Source organism: Phymastichus coffea, unplaced genomic scaffold, assembly GCF_024137745.1.
Source record: "Phymastichus coffea isolate CEN01 unplaced genomic scaffold, Cenicafe_Pcof_1.1 PCOF00006, whole genome shotgun sequence".
Classification (NCBI taxonomy): Eukaryota; Metazoa; Arthropoda; class Insecta; order Hymenoptera; family Eulophidae; genus Phymastichus; species Phymastichus coffea.
The window spans coordinates 5,181,674-5,204,706 of record NW_026706817.1 but is presented as its reverse complement, the minus strand read 5'-3'; the positions used below and the strand labels follow the sequence as shown (position 1 = coordinate 5,204,706).

At 35.3% G+C, this 23,033-nt stretch overlaps 1 protein-coding gene across 2 annotated transcripts in view; it reads right to left on the bottom strand.

The window, feature by feature from the left end:
* Positions 1–23,033, bottom strand: part of LOC131668420 (signal peptidase complex catalytic subunit SEC11C) — a 232,152-nt gene that overhangs the window by 182,360 nt on the left and 26,759 nt on the right. Inside the window, exon 2 of one of the 2 annotated variants that reach the window (XM_058942567.1) lies at positions 5,432–5,688. The exons of the other annotated variant lie outside the window; for it this stretch is intronic. The gene's annotated coding sequence lies outside the window, so the exon portion shown is untranslated. The remainder of the gene's footprint in view (positions 1–5,431; positions 5,689–23,033) is intronic. 2 annotated transcript variants of the gene reach the window in all.

The window sequence follows — 23,033 nt, the reverse complement described above, 5'->3', positions numbered from 1 at the left end:
AATGAGGAGGTAATCGCTGCCACGGAAGCCTACTTTTCAGACCTCGAGGAAACGTATTTTTCAGACGGGTTAAAACGTTGGAGCATCGCTGGGCCAAGTATATCGAACTAAAAAAAGACTATGTTGAAAAATAAAACGCCACTTTTACAAAATTTTCGTTTTTCTTTTGTAGGCTAAGTACTTATCGGACCACCCTCGTATAGAACTCTATTATACTGATTACATAGACCTGCAAGCGTATGTAGAAAAACCTAGCCTTTTTCTTTGTTGAGGTGTGATGCTCGGACGAGTGGCGAAGGAGGCCACAAGTGGCAGTTAGTGAAGAGCGTAGAGAGAGAGAGAGAGAAACAGAAGAGAGAAGAGATGGAGGGAGAATGAAGAAGAGAAACGTTGCGCGCGCACCCTCGCGACTCTTTTTCCGGCAGTGCGTACTTAGAGCTAGTACAGACCGTCACGCGAGCCATATATTATCGAACCGATTTCTATTGTTAACAGTTTTTCCATGCCCTCGCCGACGTTTCTGTGTTACATGGATACGCGCCCGGTGTGCGGGCATTAGTTTAGTGAATATTCGCTGGGCTGCACCCATGTACTTTAGAAAAACTCACACCAGTGCGCGTGAGGTTTCCGGCCAGGTGACGCGGGCGTGCGTTACCGAGCGGACATTTTGGTGGTGCTAGCCGAGAGGTTGACGAAAAAAGTTACTGAAAGGGAGGACAAGACAACAGCAATAGCAACAACAATAGAGACAGTAACAATAACATCAACAAATACACGAACACCGGCAATAACGACGACATACCCATACACATCAACACAACAGCAAACAGCCATAGTAGCATCAACGACAACAACGGTTTGGGAAGCAATGACGGAGAAGAGTGAAGCAGGTGAACGAGGTCGGTACTGTGATTATCTCTCTCTCTTTCTCTCTCACTCTCTCTCGCATGTTCAGGGCGCCATTGCTACGCAGGTAGAATGGCAGATCTGCCAGCTACCTCGCCAACCGTAATTGTTTTTCTTTGTTACGGGCATGAATTCAAATTGTATTACGGAGCGCGGAAAGAGGAGGTAAGGCGGATCAAGTGGTAGTCCTGCCACCGATTCGTGCTTCTTCGCGAGCACGGAGTACTTGTCAAGCGGAAACGAACTGGCGATATTTTTATTGTTATGTTTCGTTATTTGTTTTCTTTGATTGCTATGTTGCTCTATTAAGTTTATTGTTGTTGATTAAATTTGTTTATCGTATATTCGAATTTCGTTATTTCGGCTAATCACTGCTCATCCTGAGAATTTAACAACGCGCGTTTTTATCCGTTTTAGCTTGGCGGAGGGAATGATCGCTTGATCACTCCGTTACAGATATGCTTATCATAAATTTGGTTTAACTTGCATTCAAGGTGGTAAGAGATCTGAAAAATAATTATTGTTTAACTTACAATGCCAGGATTTTATAAATTAAAGAAAAAATTATTACTTATAATTGACAATTTTAGTTTGATATTATGTTTTAATGCAGTTCGTTTTTCAATAAAAACAATATTTTTATAAAAGAAAAGTCGTGCTGCCACGTATTTCAACTTTAACAGTGTTTGTCTATCTTTCAGGTAAAATGATTTCATTCCTTGTGCGCGCGCGCAACAGGTACGCATATATGGGCAGGCAGCGCCGCGCCAGGGGTTAGATAACCCATTGAATCAACAAATTCATAGTTACTATAAAAAAGCAAGTATGTGCAAGAAAAATAAGAAAACATTATTTGTCTAACTTTTAAAAGGTACGTAAATGAATAAAGCATCAGGTTTCTTTAAAATCATTCATATAATATAGTGATTCTTTTAAACAATCTTTAACTATTTAAGTTTTTTCTTGCTTCTCACATAATCAAATAGAATTGAATAATTCATTCATGATTACTAATTAATTCATAATGGAAAAATTTATACTACGTGAAGTTTATCAATGATATATCATAATTATTATTTTCAGATTCAGGTTATGCATAGATTTGTTGCTATTCCGTTTTTTCAGTCCTGTAGAAAACAAAGAAGCACGAATTAAAAGGAATCATCATTTTTATGAGTTGAAATTATACAGAAAAGTCTTACGTTAATATGGTAATCCATTCTTATAATCTCCAGAATATTTTATAAAATATTACAGGTAAGAAAAAAAGTGTTGATACAGGAATACTGTAACAGTAAAGGTTAAGAGAATTCGAATTATGCAAAACTACATAAAATATTTACAGCTTTATAGACTCTATCCAGATATGGCCTGGTATCTCGTTATACTTTTGGAGCCACATATTTTAGGTCGACGACCATCTGATACACACCTAATATTACCAGTGCATGATGCCATTAGATTCTTTGTTACAAGGCTTTTTTAAAAAGGAGTATAGCAAGATTTTTTATATCTGTCGAGCCTACCTACATTTACGAGGTGTGTTCAAAAAATAACGAGAATTTTCGTTTTATGAAAAAAATATTTATTTATTCATCTACATTAATGTTGTCGCCTTCAAAGTAGTCCCCTTCGGATACAATACACTTATGCCAACGCTTTTTCCAATCCTCGAAACACTTTTGAAACTCGATCTTTGTAATAGCTTTTAGCTCTTTCAACGATTCGCTTTTAATGTCATCTATGCTTGTAAAACGACGGCCTTTTAATGTTCTCTTTATTTTTGGAAATAGAAAAAAGTCACATGGAGCCATATCTGGCGAATATGGAGGTTGAGGCATCGTTACAGTTTCGTTTTTGGCCAAAAATTCACGAACAAGCAAGAAGTGTGAGCAGGCGCATTATCGTGGTGCAAAAGCCATGAATTGTTTTGCCACAAATCCGGGCGTTTTTTTCGGATTGCTTCACGCAAACGACGTTGAACTTGTAGGTAGTACTGCTTATTGATTGTTTGACCTTGTGGCAAGAATTCATAATGCACTATGCCATTAAAATCGAAGAACACAGTGAGCATAACCTTCACATTCGACCGTACTTGTCGAGCCTTTTTCGGTCTTGGCGATCCAGAATGCCTCCACTGGGACGATTGAGCCTTAGTTTCGACATCATATCCGTAAACCCATGTTTCGTCACCTGTTATAACACGTTTTAGTAGTTCTGCATCGTTATTGATTTCATTTAGCGACTCCTGAGCAACTTCCATTCGCCGCTGTTTTTGTTCGAAATTCAACAATTTTGGAACGAATTTTGCTGCCACACGTTTCATACCCAAAACATTCGAAAAAATTTGATGGCATGAGCCAACTGATATGCCAACATCATCAGCGACTTCTCTGATTGTGATTCGGCGACCGTTCATAACCATTTCTTTCACTTTTTTCACGTTTTCATCGGTTGTTGATGTGCTTGGGCGTCCGGGTCGTTCGTCATCTTCAACGTTTTCGTGGCCATCTTGGAAACGCTTATACCACTCATAAATCCTTGCTTTACTCATAGCAGACTCACTATATGCCTTTGTTAACATTTGACAAACTTTACTACACTTTATTTCATTTTTTACGCAAAATTTAATACAAATTCTTTGATCCATTTTTTTTCACAAACGAAAATCGCCGAGCTCGAAAAACACGTCTAACGTTAGCGACTGCCACTTAAAAAGTAAGCAATGAATATTGCTGAAAATTTTATCGTACTTCAGGGGCATGTGTACCAACATAATAAAAAAAAATTTTATACAAGCGGATTCTCCAAACCCGCGAAATTTAAAAATTCTCGTTACTTTTTGAACACACCTCGTAGTTCTTCTAATAAAGTTATTGAAGCACTTTATATTATATATAATGATTGAATCAGGTTTCTTTCCACAAGACAAAAAAGGGAAAAGGTAAATTAAAAGTTGTAAGCTTAGCATCAAACATTGGTTTTTATTTATTATTTTTATTCACACTTTTCCAATATTTATATTTACAAGTTTTTGCATCTCAATCCCATTAGTCATATTTTAGGTCTCATTGATTCTTTTGTAGTCAAATTAGTTCGACTTTCACAAAACGAAGAAACTTTTTTTTAATTATAAAGATCATCACTCTTTCAATATTCAAGTAGTATGCGAAGAAAACTCCATCATCTGTGATCATAGAATTCGCCAACTTTCAAATAAGAACACCTTTGGAAGTATTCAGAGGCTAGACATTCGACGAGGAGTGCCCAAAAGTGAGGTGACTTTATTGTTTTCTCAAAAGATATTTATTTATTTATCAACATTTATGTTGTCCCCTTCAAAGTAATCCCCGTTAGAGATATAATACACTGTGCCAGCCCTTTTTTTGAATTATAGAAGCACTTTTGATAATCATTTTGAGGTATAACTTTGCGTTCTTTCAATTATGCAGTTTTTATCCCTCAATCGATGAAAATCAATGTCCTTTCATGGGTTTCTTAAGTTTTAGGAAAAGAAAAAAGTCACTAGGAGCAAAATTCGGTGAATATGTAGGTTGAGGCATGACTGTGATGTTGGTTTTGGCCAAAAAATCTCTCACAGCTCTTGTGGTAAGAATTCCTGATAAACTACGCCACAGTAATCAAAGAAGACAGTGAATAAAACCTTGACATTTGATCGAACTTGGCATGCTTTTTTTGGGTGTTGGCTCTTCTGGGACGATTGGACTTTAGTTTCGACATCATAACCATATATCCATGATTTATCACCAGTATAACACTTTGGAGAAAATAAAGATCTTCATTGTCTTCATTCAACATCTCCTGAGCGTTGGTCTTGCGACGGTTCTTTTGATCAAAATTAAGCAATTTTGGAACGAATTTCGCTGACACACGTCTCATGCCCAAAACATCCGAAAGAATATCATGGCATGAGCCAACCGATATACCAACAACTTCTACAACTTCTCTGATGCTAATTCGACGATTTTTTAACACAATTTCTTTCACTGCTTCAACGTTTTCATCTGTTGTTGATGTACTGGGACGTCCATGGCGAGGTTCATCTTCGACATTCTTTCGGCCTTCTTGGAACAGGATATAACACATATACATATTTTTGTTATTCAGAGTAGACACACCGTATATAATTGTCAACATTTCAAGAGCTTTAGAGCATTGGATTCCATTTTTCACGCAAAATTTAATGCAAACTCTTTGCTCCATTCTTTTGGATAGAAGAAAATCGCCGAGCACACCAAACACTTCTAATCTCTAACGCCTCTGCCAGAAAAACAACACGTGCTAAAAATTCAAAACTATGTATATGATCGTGGCGAGTGTACTAACACAACAACAACAAAAATTCAAAACTTGAATGTACGTAACCCGCGAAAATTGAAAAGTCACCTTACATTTTAAACACCCCTCGTATAACAAGTTTGTGACTTAATTATGATATTGTTAATAAAAGAAATTATTATCTATTAGGAGATAATGGATATACTTCGTCTACAGTGCTGCTTACCCCTATTCGTAATGCTGAAGGTGAAATACCAGATGCTTTATATACTGGGGGCTATTGTAGTATCTAATGTATTGTAGAAAAACGGTTCGATGATCTCTCAAATATGTACATATGTATAAGTAGAAGTCGTGTACGTATGTTGCCTTATTGACTACAGCAAGCTGCAAAAATTATTCTCCGCAACTCTTTGCACAATTATGAGAGATACAACGGTTAATGATCAGGAACAGTGTAGAAAAGAAGAGGAAATATTTTATCTGTAAATATAATTTAAAATTATTAACAAGGAATAACAAAAAGAGAAATATTAATTAATTTATATTCCAACAGGTAATAAAAAAACAAAATTAGTTCTGTATAGAATATCAATGGATTAATAAACTAGAACAAGAATAATCAAGTACATGTAAATGTGTTATCTTATGAGCTCTTGCAACAAACAAGGCTCTCAACAAATTACATTCTTATTTTTGAATATAAAAAAAGGAATTACAATTTTGTGTATGCACATGTGTTAGTTGGCAAAGTGCCTACGTGATTTTCCAATATAATGTTATATATTTTCAAACAGTTAGTTTGATGATTTCAACAAAATTTAAATTATTTATTTTCTAATAATATCCTAACAACAACTGTATTCGGAAATATGGCTCAGAGGTTAGCAGATGAAAACATTTATTTCACAACCATGAATGAATTAATTTCTTCTGATAATTTTTCCTACTTTTTTCAGAGTTACTATTGTTTCTAATACTATACCACCGTCATGCATACAAAAAGAAGTGATATTACATATGAAATCTCATAGCATGATAGCAGAATGGCCAATAACACAGTTAGCTCAACAGTCAAAACTGAAGCCAAGTAGTAAATAGTAAGTGTAACGGTCCTATCCATGAGCTAGTTTATTATATCACTGAATCACTGCAACCAGTCTAACGCATCTATCTGTTTATTCAAATTAATACATTAAGCGGCGCTACCTCACTGTTTACTCGATTGTGCATTCATATAAGAGTCAAATCAAAATAAATAACGTGACGTCACAAAGTAATAGATATACGAGGTGTGTTCAAAAAGTAAGGTGACTTTGTATTTTTAAGAAAAAATATTTATTTATTTATCAATATTTATGTTGTCCCCTTCAAAGTAATCCCCCTCAGATACAATACACTTATGACAACGGTTTTTTCAATCCTCAAAGCACTTCTCATAAGCACTTTTCGGTATAGCCTTGAGCTCTTCCAGCGATGCAGTCTTTATCTCTTCAATCGTTGCAAATCTCCGTCCTTTCATAGGTCTCTTTAGTTTTGGGAACAAGAAAAAGTCACATGGGGCCAAATCCGGTGAATATGGTGGCTGAGGCATGATTGTGGTGTTGTTTTTGGCCAAAAAATCTCTCACAAGCAAAGATGAGTGAGCGGGGCCATTATCGTGATGCAAAAGCCATGAATTGTTTTTCCACAATTCCGGGCGTTTTCTTCGTATTGCTTCTCGCAAACGGCGCATAACTTCAAGATAATACTGTTTATTGACCGTACGTCCATATGGTAAGAACTCCTGATGCACCTCGCCATGGTAATCGAAGAAAACAGTGAGCAAAACTTTGACATTTGATCGAACGTGGCGTGCTTTTTTCGGTCTTGGCTCATCTGGGCTCTTTCATTGGGACGATTGGACTTTGGTTTCGATATCATAAACATATACCCATATTTCGTCACCAGTTATGACCCTTTTGAGTAAATCTGGGTCGTCGTTGATGACATTCAACAGTTCTTGAGCGATGCTCATGCGACGGTTCTTTTAGTCAAAATTTAACATTTTCGGAACAAACTTCGCTGACACACGCCTCATGCCCAAAACGTTAGAAAAAATTTCATGGCACGAGCCAAGCGATATAGCAACATCCTCAGCAACTTATCTGATAGTGATTCGACAATTTTCCAGAACAATTTTCTTCACTGCATGAACGTTTTTATTAGTTGTTGACGTGCTTGGGCGTCCAAAGCGAGGCTCGTCATTGGCATCTTCCCGGCTATCTTGGAAGAGTTTGTACCACTTGTAAACATTTTTTTACTCAGAACAGTTTCACCGTATGCCACCGTTATTTTATTTTTTACACAAAATTTGATTTAAATCCTTTGATCCATATTTTTCGATAGCAAGAAATCGCCGAGCACGCAAAACACTTATAACCTTTACGCCTTTCACAACTAAACAAAAAATGCTATACACTTGAAACTTGGTACAGATGTTCGGGAAGAGTGTACCACCATAACAAAACCAAAAAATCGATAATCGAAAGTACGTTGCCCGTGAAATTTGAAAAGTCACCTTACTTTTTGAACACACCTCGTAGATATAGTGATTTTTGTTATTAAGAAAAATTTGTTAGTTAGAGATAATTTTAATATAACAAAGTATTTATTATATAGATTTTAGTACGTAGATTCAGAATATAATAACACAAATTGCATTTAATTATGAAATAATAATGAATTTCAATATGCAAAGTTGAGTTATTTATTACGCTAACAATATGAAATATTAGAAAAATGTAAATAATCCACATGCAAAATGAATAAGTATAGTATATGAGTAAGAATTGGTTTCATTAATAACAGCTAAATAATAACTGTTATTAGTAAATAAACAATTATTAATTTATTTGAACAATAAGCTGTTTATAAAACGATAGTATTAATTTTATACTTAATAATGATAGCTTTATGATTTAGGAATCTTAGATAATTAATCTAATAATTGAATTATAAGATTAGGAAAAGCCGTTACAAATATGAAAAATGAGTTATAATTCAAATGTTATTAACTGATTTAAATATTTATTTTTAGAAAATACTTCCAAAATTAATCAACTATAAAGTTATATAAAAATTTGATAATTTTCTATTGTAAATATTGTAATATCACGTTAATTAACTTTATTAGTTAATAACTTTTGACGACACTATTTCCGATAATTATATATTGTATAAAATCAACAAATAACAAATTTTGTAAAGTTTATATGTGTTAAAAGCTTAATATTAATGGTTATTTACTTGTAAATTAAGAAAACTCATTTCTCAAAATTCGCGAATGTCTCTCGAATGTTCGATGACATCTCTCCTGCAAAAATAAGCGGGAAAATCTGTATATAAATAGGCCCACCTTTGCACAGGCTAGCTTTTCACTTCTAGCCTTGCAAGGTGAGCGCATGAGTCTGAATAAACTTGGCTAATACCTAAGTTCTTTCTCTCATTATGATTAACTGAGCAAGATTGTTCCTTCCTTATAATTCGAGCTCGACTTATAGAACACCTCGCGCTATAAGAAACTTAGGCCGAATTATATCCTATCCAAGAAAGACTTTAGCTCTGCTTATGGGACAATTCGCACCATAAGAAACTAGGGCATTGTCTGACTTTCCTTGAAACATTGTACTTATTTATATTTGATAATATATTTGATTTATTTATTATTGTTAGAATACATTTGATTTATCTATTTATTTTATTGACAAATAGAGTAAAATTATTAGAAACAAATTCTTACTCATTAGCTAGATACGAGAGTTCGAATTATTATTATTTATAAGTGATACGAACATCACATAAGTAAAATTTGTATACCATTGTTTTTGTGGCTGTTGTTTACGATTTCAACAAAAATCTGTTGTATACTTTTCCTGTGTTTAGTTTTAGAGCAGTATAAGACTAGCAGCCAAAGCTGCCATGGGAACAATATTTACAAAATTCGGTAGACTAAATATAAACATTTTTCACTTCCTTCAGAAGAGATACTACGAATAAAAAGAATATTTGGTTTACATGACATAGGATCTAATGTAATCCCTAAGATTGAAGTGTGCAAGCCTCGTCAAGACGATTATGTACTGAAAGAAACAATATTTTTATATTTGTAACTCAAAAAACTGTGAGTTCATTCATATTAATAATGCAAAACAGAGTTAAATTCAAAGCAGCAAATTCAATTTTTTTCATTTTATCTTTTACAGTTGAATCCCAAAGAGTGGTTAGAAAACGAAGCATTGATATCCTGGATATTACTGAAAATTGTGATTTTTAAATCTACAATAATATATTTTGAAACATAGGATTGATACATCATTTAACATAATTAATAATTTTCTGGTTAAAGCAAATGAATGGATGCATTGGATTGAAAGAAGAATGAGTAACTAGAGATAGAAAAATTATATATACAAACGTAACTAAATAACATTTAAAAAACAATTTCAAATGAATTCTTAACAAACAATTGCTTTAACATAGGACAATAATAAAAATAATGGTTTAAATATTCAGTAATTCAAATTTGACTCCGGCGACCATACGGCACATGATGGGTCCGGAGTGATATCTTAACCTTTTTAATTAAAATCAGCACTACATTTCAACCTTGATCATTGTTCACATAACAAAATCAAACAAAAGTCGGTCAAGTATGTTTTGACACATTTCGTTAAATTATTCTACGAATCCTCAAATCTTTCCAACGATGTCTTAAAAATAGATTATTATCTGTATGTAAACTAAAAAGATATATTTGCAGTCGAATAATATAATAACTTATATAATTACAAGTTTATCACGGTGGGTCTTAAGAAATTTAACCAAAATTAACAAAATTAAATTCATATAATACCCACAATGATTTTCTTCTAGAATGCATTTTGCAACGGTAGTCGATTTAATTAATCAAACCGTTCGCGATTCTGCTTCTCACGTGTTAGTTCTAACAGTTAAGAGAGAGAGGGGGCGCGCAATCTTTTGAATAGACAGTTACGCCTCAGCTGTGAACGCGAGTTACCGCCGATTTGTTTTCGCACTTTGTTTTCGCCGAATAAAGTTTTCTTTGGTTAATTACGTGCGTGTGTTCAACGACAGTATTGCAGCAGCAAGCAGAGGTGCAGAAGCAGCAGATAAAAGCGAATTGAGACAGCGCAGCTGATAATAGAGGGGCAGCGGCAGTTGAAATTTTTGCAACAACAATTACGGCTGATCACCGTAATTGCACCGCATGGTAGGTGCACCTCCCGTCATATTAAGCGATACAAAATACTTTCGATACTTTGTATATTCGTGATATGGCTATTTTTTGTATTCGCGCCGAACGTTAGTTCGCGGTTATATTCGAATCTTCTCTTTCTCTCTCTTTCTCACGGAAAATAGTTAATTGTAAAATCCTATTCGCGAGCGTTAGTCTTTCGGCCCTACAAAGACTATAGTGATTTTTTTATTAATTAAAGTCTGTTAAATATATTCGCCGTTATCGTCATTTAATTTTCCTAGTAGCTTAAGTAATTGAAAAAGGCTTAAGTTTTAATCCAATTACGTCTATAGGGGATTAAGAAGATTAAGAGTAAAGTCGCTCACACTTAAAACTCATCAAGTGTAACAAGACACGTGACTTAAGGTGAGTTCAACTCCATTCGATAGAAGACAACTAGGATAAATCATCTGACGTTAAGGCGAATACACGTATTATAATACGTGTTTAACGGAGCGGCGGTTTGCTCTGCATCGTGGGAGTTTGTTCTTAAATAAATTTCCAATTTTCAGATTTATCTCCCCCGTTACAATTTATATAATATATTATGAAGCCGTTTAAGTTGAATTCGAAATCGCAAAAATAGCGCTTTTTAAAAAATTGATAATTATTTATTTTAGCCGAATTTCTCGAATTTATTAACTTTGAACAAATAATTCCATGTTGCAAAATAATATATTCTTTTCATATTAAATGTAATCAAACTATTTATCAAATACAGATTTAATCTAATCTAAACAATAAATTTACACACAAGTTAACACTAAACCTACCGACATATTATATACACCTATTTCTATCGAATAGCAGTCCAATGACTGCTTTTGAAATAAACAATGATAGTCTTTTCCAGTTGATTGTAATTAATACAGAATTTAGCATAAACAATAAACAAAAAATAATTATCATATAATAATTAAAAAACATTTATTTTTCGGGCTTTAGAAGTGGTCATTTGACCGGTCTGGTAGGTTTAGTTTAAATAGAAAGAAATCTAAAAGAAGGGTAAACAAAACTGTTCATTTCTCTCTTTCTTTATCACTCTTTGCAGGTCAATTTCTTGATTTTGTGAACTATTAATGTCAGTTATCAATGACTTTTACTGTTATGAAGCGTAATCATTACTCCAACTAAATATAATCATATATGTATTCATGCGGAAAGACCATCAAAATTGTGCGTATTGTGTTTTAAAAAAAGTAATTTAAAATTAATGAGTGATTTAATGGCTAATCTTCTTGAAAAAACTTTAAACTATGAGAAAAATTATATCTAATTTCCAAGTATAATATGCAGTACATGCAGACTAATACAAGCCAACCAAATTAGATCGATCTTCTTGACTCAGAAACCAAAGTATATATTTATAAAGACTTTTGGTGCTTGAATGCTAATCCAAAGTCCATGTCTCTTTATTGTCTCTGGTTTCCAAGATATGCTAACCTAACAATGCAAAAATAGCGTTTTCTGCCTATTTTTGAGGTTGTGTAACACCGAATTTGATTTTTTGCTGAAAAACTATGAATGTTATCTTAAAGTAGAAGTCTTGCGCTTTCATATGCCGTTGAGTTTGCTCAAATATCTTTTTTTTTATTTAGATATCGCATTTTGAAATTTTGGAAAAACGGGTATGTATTAATAGAGAGTGATGTCAGAATAGATGTCTATGATAGACTAGTATATGTCTAAACCATAGGAAAAAATTATAAAAATTATATGTTAGTAATATACAAATCAAAAATCCTAAACCCACAAACCCCAAACCCACTAATTCTAAACACACAAACCCCAAACTGAACTCGAAGCTCCATTAAATTTCAGTTTGGAATTTATGAATATTAGAATAATTGTTAGTATTTCAACATCTTATTCTTCTTTCAACAATTTACTGCAAGGATATTTTTATATATGCGATTGACTTTATTATGGCTAAGGTCATCAGTATGGTTTAGTTTACAATGGTTTAGATTCTAGTAAAATATTAGTCCAATTGTAAATGTAATATCCATAAGATAAATTTACAAGCGAGAATCTAGTGAACAACCTATTTTAGTTTCTTGAATCAAATTTCTAATTGCACAGTTCAACAAAATTTTTGAACCTGAGTAAGACATTTCTTGAAAATTTTTTGGCGCTGAATCCCAATCTGGCCACAGAATTGCTCTGGCACGTCAGGTTTTTGAGATATCCTAACCTAAAAGACCGAAAATTGACATTTTAGCCTAAATTTGAGGTTACAAGGGAGGTCAATAAGTCTTTACAAAATGCAAGAGATGGCGCTCGTCACGCTTAAATCATGATGTTTTTGGAAAGCGATATTACTAATTAGATATCGTACAAAGTTTCAGCTCGATTTATTAAGTCGTTTTTTTGTGAGCGTTGGTTGAACAAAAAGTTATTGGTTTATTTGCAAAATGGAAAAAATAGAGTTTCCAGCGGTGATAAAACATTTTCATTTGAAAAACCTCACACCAAAAAAAAACACAGTTAAGTTAAACGCCGTTCATGGCAAGTCTGCCCCTGTGTTTAAGACTGTTTATAACTGTGTAAATGAATTTAAACGCGGCCGTACAACAACAAAAAATGAACCTCCTTCAGGATGCCCCGTAGAAGTGAGTACGCCCGAAATGGTCAACAAAATCCACGATATGGTGTTGAGTGATTGAAGATTAAAATTGCGAGAATAAGTTGAGGCCACAGGGGTATCAAAGGGTACAATCATTTCAATTTTGCATGAAAAATTGGTGATGAAAAAAATATCAGCAAAATGGGTGCCACGTTTGCTCACTGTTGAAAACAAACGAACCCGCGTGGTCACCTCTGAGGCTCTTTTGGCACGCATACGTCGTAATCCGAAAGACTTTTGACATCAACTCATAACTGTAGACAAAATATGTGTACACCACTACACTCCTGAAACCAAAGAACAGTCCAAACAATGTATTACCGCAGGAGAACCAGCTCCAAAGAAGGCAAAGACAGTAAAGTCAGCTGGCAAGATTATGGTCACGGTTTTCTGGGATGCATATGGAATCATCTACATCGACTACTTGGAAAAGGGCCAGACGATTACTGGACAATATTATGCGTCATTATTAGGTTAGCTGAAAGAAAAAATCAGAGAAAAAGATCTTCACTTGAACAAAAAAAAATGCCTCTATCTTCAAGACAATGCTCGAGTTCACACGTGTGCTATTTTGATGGCAAAAATTAACGATTTAAAGTTCAAATTAATTGACCATCCACCATATTCGCCTGATTGGGCTCCTAGTGACTTTTTCTTATTTCCTAACCTCAAAAAATGGTTTTCCGGAAAACAATTCACGTCAAATGAAGAAGTCATCGCCGAAACAAATGCCTATTTTGAGGGTTTTTAGAAATCATATTTTTCTGATGGATTAAAAAAGCTGGAAGGCCGTTTAATAATATGTATCGACCTTCAAAGAGATTATGTTGAAACATAAAAAAAAGTTACATACGCAAAACTTTTTTTTCCTTCTTTTTGTAAAGACTTATTGACCCCCCCTCGTATGTAGCATCGCCATATTCTTTTTATACAAAACAATACAAACGGTATCTTAAAGTAAAAGTCTTGCCTTTTCAAATGCCGTTGAGTTTGTTCAAATAGCTCATTTTTTCTGTGAGATACTTAATTTTCAAATGTTTCATTTCCATCATTTCTCTTCCTTTTAAAATTTATAGGATTCTTAATATTTCGTTGTTGAACTTTGATACTTATATTATTTTTTTACTTTCAACTCATTTTTCAAGTGTATTTTACAATAATACGATTGTTGCGGCCGAAAATTAGTAGATATCAAGTTTCGTCATCCAAAAATATCTATCCCTGTGTATCTTGAAAGGGGTTAAAAAGAGATGAAAAACGTAAAAATGGTCTAGAAGTATTTTCATTTGTAACTTTTCACGTATTTTGGTACAGTTTTTTTAAATAAGTTTATGAGGATAAGAAAATAATGTAAGCTAAGTTTCGGTAACCGAAGCCACCACTAAGTATTTCATAGGGGGTGAAAAGGGAGTGAAAATGGAAAAAAACGGTGTCAAAGTATTTTAACTTTGCACCTTCCGCGTATTTCGGTAATTTTTTTTTGAAAAATTCAGTTTATTAGGGTAAGGAAATAATGTAAGCTAAGTTACAGCATCCTGAGCCACCCCTAATTTGCGTTTTCACCCCCTGAACTACAATAACATGTAACTCAAAGAAAAAGCTCACTTTTATTCAATCATGTCTGCAAGAAATGTAAAATTACACGATCATTTTTTTCTGTTTGAGTTGATTACTTTTACAACTCTCTTAACTTTTTTAGATACAACTTTCACTTTCTTGCCCTTGTTTACATTTTCGTTTTTCTTTTTATGAGTACTTTTCTTTTTTTTTCATCTTTTTTCACTTCAATCCATGGATGCGCAGCCGTTCGAGCTATAAAACATTCGCTTCTCCCTTCCGAGACAACAGATTTCCACATGTGGCAACGATGAATACCCTGATATTTCTGGCATTTGTGTCTTTGCTCCATTTGACTACTACGAAAATTGTTTATCTCTGCAGTTTCCATCAAAATCAGCTCTATAGAAGTTGTGTATTTTGATACATTTTCAACAAAACTTTTAGCAGTTTGAATAGCATCAGATTCAGTACTGCGTAAATTATGCACTGTTGCTTAATGCTTTACCAAACCACCTATACCATCTACAGCACCCTTTCCATGACCAGTAGCAGAGAATATCCATTTTTTACTCATACTTGCATTTAAAAATTCATTTAACTGGAATCTATTTTTGAAATGACTTGCAGCGCCATCAGATACTAAAGTTATAGAATCAATCGAATTTCCATACGTTTCTTGTGTGTATCTAGTGTGAAAGGGGATTTCGGGGGGCGTAGGCCTCACCAGCTAAAATCGCCAACACCAATTTCGTTGGACGTGATTTTCCTAATTTTGGTAGCAAGGTGTCAGATCACCGCCCTTACCTACAGTAATCGTTGGAAAATCGAGTCAACGGCGAATTCGTCGGTAGAATTGCCCACCGTGCGACTGCGCAGAGCGGGCGATGAAATTTCAAAATTCCAAAACTTTTCGAAACTTGAAATTTTCACTTAAAGCTCCGACGATGTTTGTCCTGATATACTCGTTCAAATCAATCCTTTATCCAATACCCTGCTTCCAGCAGAATCACAGAGGATATCCGGCCGCTTAGCTCTCACTCCTTTGTTTCAGGTCGTGTTTCGTCGAATCGTACGTTTCGTTACCGTAAAGAGAAAATTAATTCAAATTTCACTTATAAAATTCCGTCCGCGGCTGAAAATAATTTGCAGAGGAAATTTGGAACTTAGGTGGAATTACCGGAACGCAATATCAAGTTAACTTTATTTATTCGTAAAGCCATACACCGCGCACTGAAATGGCGGAAGGTCAACGCGCTTCGGTCAGAACTCGCAATCGCGACCGCGACGGATCCACGCGCCTCGGCGAATTACGGTCTACACGTATCCTATCGCCCTAACTATTCGCGAAGGTCAGTCACACTTCAACTACTTACTTGGGAATAATGCGGCGATAAATCCTTCACAAAAGAAATATGCTCTATTCGCTATCTACGCTCGGAACTGTCCTTGGCGAGATCCAGTGGCAAAATGGAAGAGAAACGGTTCTCCACGGTCAAAGATCTCTCATTCTCTCCTCTTTCCGAGAAGAAACACTATTATTGGCCGATATGTAAATTCGGATATCGGTAGCGCCCTCCGAGTGTGTCGTTATTGGTCAATATATAAATTAAGAAGGTAACAGCGCCCCTCGTCTTATCTGTTACGCATCAATTTTTACCCTCTCTCACCCCCCACTAGGTCGGTCAGCATTTAATCTAAGAGAGAGATTCATCCCTACTCTTGTCAGAATTTTGATGAGGACGGAAATCAAATATCCTAATGATTTGCCTATTGGTCGTGACGTCATCAACAAATTTCGTCAGAGTTTCAAATTTCATCGGCTAGCTATTAATTTCAATAAATGCGCGGCTTATCGCTTTCAAGTATATATAAGAGCGTGCGAAATTACATACATTATTTAATCCATACGATACGGTTCAATTATAATTAATGCATTTAATTTAAGTCAGTTCTAAATTTAAAACAAGTTTTAAATCGCCTTACATTTATTTACAATTAATTCGCATACGCGTACAAATAAATCGTAATTTTGAGTCAACTATAGGCGCGCCTTTAGTAATCTATCTATCTCGCTCTCTCTTCCCCTCAATTAGTCTATCTCGCTCGCACTCCCGCTTAGTCTACCGCGCCGCCGTTCTGTCTAGCTTAGCGCTCCAAAATGGCCGCCTACTCTTTAGCGCGTGCACCTAGTGTCTCGGTGCCGGTAATCGTAGCGCCTCCTGGAGCGCTCCGTTTTTCGGTCGTGTGCGGTTTCGGAGTGTTGTGTGTGAGTGTCGGCAGTGGTTCATCTCAAGTGTGTGTGTGGCGTTCAGGGTGTCGTCGATGGTGCGCAGCAGCCTGACTCAGCTGATTGCCGGCTGCCGCTTCATCGGCGATTTTCTGTTCGCCCCAGGAGTGTCAGCGTGCTCCGGGTGTCAGTGTCAGTGTCTGGGAGTGTAACGGGTCGGTACGTGTCGTTACGTGCATCTCCGCTGCACTTTTCAGTCAAGTTTTCTCGTTTTTCTTGCCCGCTGGCAACACGTGGTCAGGAGTGTGTGCATGTGCTCTCTCTCTCGTGGGCTCCTTTTTTTCTTCATCCGTCGGATCGCGACAGCTCGTCTGTTTTCCTTGTTTACTCGGTTGTGGTTAACATGTAAGGGAAAATATGATTTTCGCATTAGGCGCGTTTTAATTAAGTATTTTCAGCTGGCTACGGGGCGGCAAGGGACAGGGATGGCTTTTTCTGAGGTGTTGCAAATAGCGCAACACTCTCTGAAAAGGCCTTGTAATGCACCGCATTACACTAGTTATATGTTCAAGAATTATTTGTATTGCTGCCAATGCGTGAGAATAATCATGTTTTAAGTCTTCACTAATTACAGTATAACTCTTTGTAATTCCGCCTATGTAGCAAACAGCAGTGAAAATTGAAATCTGTTTATTCACCCAATGATTCCCTTGAACTGGATTTTTAACTAACGCTGAATTCTAAATAAAAGCGGTGAAATTTTACATATTTCACGGTCTCTATTCGGTTATATATTCGATCGTCTGTGTTTATGAACTACGTACGTAAACACAGATGACCGAATGAAACAATGTTTTATTGATAAAGTATATACTTATACAGAAATATTTGCTTCTCAATTCACTTAAATAGTCGCTAACATGAATTCCTGAATGTATTTATCGCGTTTGACTTGAAAATGTAAAACATTTTTTTTTAATTTTTTTAAGCGATATAACGAAAAAACAGCAAATTTTGATCGAATGGATTTGAAGGTATTGGCACTAAGAATATATAAAAAAAATTTGAGCGCAAAAAATTATGGCCTTTTTGAGATACACAATTTTTTCTCCAAGATGCACTTTTTCGAAAACATGCATTTTCTCCCGAAAAATGTATACATTCATATTTTTGATAAATTAGACTTGAAGAACTTCGTTTCTACTATAGATGACATAAAAATTATTTAATTGTATCGAAAAATAAAAAAAATATTGAGGAAACCAAATTTAATTGGAAAAATTTTCTCAATTTTCCCTTTTCAGCAGTGCATTTTCCGATTGCATTATTGACGGAACTATACATCTGAGAGAAAAAAGAAAAATACGGGTCCTCTTATTTTTGACCTAGAACAATAAAAAAATAATTTGGAGTAGCTTGGTGACAGGTGTGTGGGGAGCTCTGCATGATCTGAGATGGAATTGGCCATAGTTCCCTTTTAACTGAATACATTCATTATAGCGGTGCTTCAGCTTTTTATGCCCTTTTTAGTTTACCAAGTGCAAACAGTTACCTATAGAATTGTATAAGACTACAGGATAGAGATTATACTAGCTTACTAGTTTTTTTTTGGCCAGATGTGCCAGCCAGATATGGAGCGTAATGTCTTAGATTAAATTACAGTCTTAGATTTTGTGAGAGACTGTGCTGCTGAAATTTGTCTCAGTTGAGACTTCAATTCATCATTGATAGCAGTTTATTTGCATATTATTGTTCAGTGCGTTGTATTTTTGACAAGAAACGTTTCGATTCTGCATGAATTGTAAGTAAATAAATTTTTACTGACTTTAAAATAAGCTTAACATTTATTTAAAATAAAATAGAGTTCGCATTTTTATACGGATGTTATAAAAATTACTATAAAACTGACATTATTTATAGGTATACAAAAAGTTAATACAAAAATTATTAGAAAGTTTCCTCGTCTTTTGCTTGCGCCAAATTTAAGTTTTCCATCAATGAATAATATTTTAAATCCAATTAATAATTGCTATCGTATAATTGATGTTTTTAATTTATAACGGAGAAACATCCTAGGTAGCTCGATTAGGATTCAGGATGAGGAGTGACTCGACGACAAACGAAAACAACAGCGGATTAACTCACTAATCCTTTAATCGACAATAAATATTTACAAGACGACGATCTCACGCCGATAGACTTTACGAGCGGCACAACAGCAAATCATGAACGCGAAGGTAAATCGGTGGCTGGTCAGCCTGCCGATTCTCTTTTAAACCTACTTATATTACAATTAATACCGACAAGATTTCCACCGTTAATTTGGCTGATGAAATAGCTTGCAGATCTGCAGTACTACCGACCCATCGGCTTGTGCACAAACATGCAAGAGAGAGAGAAAAGAAAGAATTTGTCATCAACCTCGACCGTCAGCCCCTCTGACGGTTGGAAAACGTGTTTGGATGACGTCACTGGTGCACTCATTCTCGATGAGGGCCTCGCTGGTGTTATTGTCGTTGCTCTTCGTTCTCTTGCTCGACCTCTCGCTTGCTCCACAAATATAACTGATCCAAAACTATTGTTGCTCGTTGTTGTTACTGTCGCTGCGATTGTTATTCTTGCCGTCATTCGCTCGCTCGGTAGCTGCAGTAACGATGACCGCTCACGCCAGCACCCGCGTACCTCATCGGTTACCCACACGCACCGGTACCAAGTACCCTTCGAGACACGGTGGGCGCGACCCAGCCACAACACCCTGCTTCTCGTCCGCGCACCGGGCATGCCTCCGAAAACGAAACGTCATTGGCGAGGTTGTGAGGACGACTCGGTAAAACCGTTTCAAACTCGGTATAATCCGCGCGCGTGACGTCCCCTGCCCATCTCAAGCAAATTCTCTCTGTTCTTCATCGGCGCAGGAATCCACACGAGTCGCGCTCGCGCTCTCTCTCTCTCTCTCTCTCACTCTGGCTTTCCCTCTCTCTCTCTCTCTCACTCTGGCTTTCCCTCTCTCTCTCTCTCACTCTGGCTTTCCCTCTCTCTCTCTCTCTCTCGTCTTCTATCCTCCGCGTCATCCCGATCGCTCCATCCGTGTGCTCAGTCCGTACACCGCACCTCAAAAACAAAAGCCAAGTATGAGTGTGCGTGTCGTACGTACACACTCTTAGCTTGGCGTGGAGCGCAGATATTAAACGGACGTAATCGGTGTAGCCGAGATTTTCCGTTACAAATTATACTGCAACTCAACAAAATAAGAGAAGAAAGAGATGGCTCAATAAAAAAAGAAGCATGGAGAGAACTAAAGAAAAGGGATAGAAATGAAAAAGATAAAAAGGGTAAGAAGGAGGAGAGAAGAAAGGATAGAAAAAAGTAAAATATATAGAGCGAGGGAAGAAGGAGACGAAATGAGAGAACAGTTTTGGGAAGAAATAAGAGAAGAGCTAAAGAAAAAAGAAGAAAAAGAACTAGAAGAAAAGCTAGAAAAGTTAAGATACATAAACGAGTGGAAAGAACTGAAGGGCAATTCTTGGCTATTTCAAACAGTTTAAAACTTCAAATCACCAATTTTGTTCAAAGTTAGTAGACTTGTTACCTATACAGAGGTCAACATCTGTGCAGAGTTTTAGATCAAAATATTGATAAGGGGCCGACTTATCAACTATTGAAAAAATATTGGACTTCTCTTTATTAATTCGATTTCTCGGAGACTAATAAAGATATGGACATGATTCTTTTTTTAAAAGACGCGGAAAGAGTTTCACTTTTAAAATGTAAATAATAAAATACCAAATCATTTATTTATGCCATTGTTATAAACAATTTTTTCAAAAAATCGACGATATCTCAAAAACGATATTTTTTTTCTTTAATTTTTGTACCATCGTGTTCCGTCATTTTTTACATAAGAAACCGTTTAGAAAATCGAGTGCCCGCTATTAGGATTGAGATAGCACTAAAATGAAACGAACCGCGCGCTAGCCGCTCGGCCGTCTGCTACTCGTGCGGATCCAACGTTGCTTGCTGCAATTGCCTTCTTTAAAGAATAAATAATTTCATATTCTAACAGTCTATATGTATTTATTTAAATAATATATAAATGTATTAATTAAGTAAGTAATGTAAATTAACCTTTTTTTTTATACAATCTGATATAATATTGAAATTAAACTTTTGCGTTTGAGCGGGCTTGAGACCAACACATTAGGGTGGACGTTAATTTTTTTTTTTCTTCGGGGACTTCATTCCCGGGTGAAAATCACTTCTATATGTTCCAAGAACCTTGCGCAAACAGGTTTGAATTTTTTCGGAATGAGTTAACAGGTGCTTCAAAGCACAAGAAATTTCCCATGCATTTTAAATGGGAAAAACAGGTAAAATCGTTTATCCTTCCAAAAACCAGTCTAATTCACGGATTTTTATTATCAAAACCACCTTATCTTATGTATTTTGAGCTCCTGAATCGAATGGTACCGTTAGATTTTGTCTATATAGCGACAAAAAAATACTATAAGCAAAAATTCCCGATAAACGCTGAAAAAGGCAGAAAAAAAGACTATTAACTGCCTTGCAAAACTCGTAGTCGGTTAATTTTCATTTCCAAAAGTATATATTATCATCTATTATCAGCCACTGAACCCACTGGTGCCATCTATATGTCAATGTTTAAATTCTCAGAACAAAAACTTAATATCTGTTCTCTTACATCTTGAAGACATTCATTCACAAAACTATTACTGATTCCAGGCTTGTACTTTGTTTTATCTATAGAACTCCAAGAATTTGCAAATTCTTTAAATAGTGATACATCGGGACCGGTAGACTTTCCAAATTTTTTTTCAAAGACACATTTGAGAACAAGCTCATACATATGGTGTATTACTCGAAATGTTAATGAACAAAGAATTGCTTTGGTTAATCTGTAGACACCATATGTATGAGAGGAGGAGCTATTCACCATGCCAGGTGGATGGCAAAAGCAATCTACAGTTTAAAAATGTTTATTTTCCGAGAACAATTTTTGCACAATAGGCCGGACGTTGAGGAAAAATGTCGAGATGTGTGTATTTTTATAACAAGGACTTACACACAAGCTTGATTTCTTGCTCCATTTGCTGCTCAAGCGCCGATGCAAGATTTAAACTTTTTAAAGTGTTTGAATGAATATAAACGTATTGACCAAAGTGTATCTGTCAACGCAATAAAACAATTCAGTAACCACCTATCGTACTTAACCCCGGAGTTGACTGCATTGGCATTCTTTGATCCTAGTATTTCAGATGGCGACAAATCAAAGATGTGCAAAGCTCTGGAGTCAAGCTTTAGCGCTTTCGTTTATGAAAAACGTATCTTGACGAATGACCAAAATGGTCTGATTGACCAATTGACTGATTTGGTAAATGCAAATATTTACGATTTTATTTGCAAAGATACTAATACATTTTTTGAGCGCTTCAAAATCAATACACGTTTTATGGCAAAACATCCTTCAACGTGGAAAAAAAACAGAGATTATATTCGTGCCTCGGAAGTCGTAAGAAATCTCAAAGTCGTCAATGACGTCGCTGAAAGAGGAGTCAAGTTAATGACTGAATTTAATCAACTTTTAACGAAAGATGCTAATCAAGTGCAATATCTAGTATCTGTGATCAACGATTATCGTAAATTGTTTCCAGACAGTAACAAAAATACATTAATGAAGCAATATGGATAAATATTTGAAATCAATATGCGATTTGTAAATAGTTTCATTTTATAATTGATGAAAATGATTAGGCCCTTGCCTCAAATGTGATATGCAGTTAGAAAAATTTAAAAAAAAATACTGGTGAAATATAAATATTACAAGCTTTATTATTTTTCATTGTATAATTATTTCATGCTCATTGTACCTATAAAGTAATCTTTTAAAATGGTTTACTCGGGAGACGTAGCTTAAAACTATTATCTATGTAAATATTAGTTTATAATTATATTTGTTGAAAAAGTTCGTAGTATTAAAAAATATTGCCAGACTTTTTTTTGTAAATTTTCGTTTTTTTTTTTTAATTTTCGCTTACAGAATTTTTTTATTGACATATAGATGGCACCAGTGGGTTCAGTGGCTGATAATACATGATAAT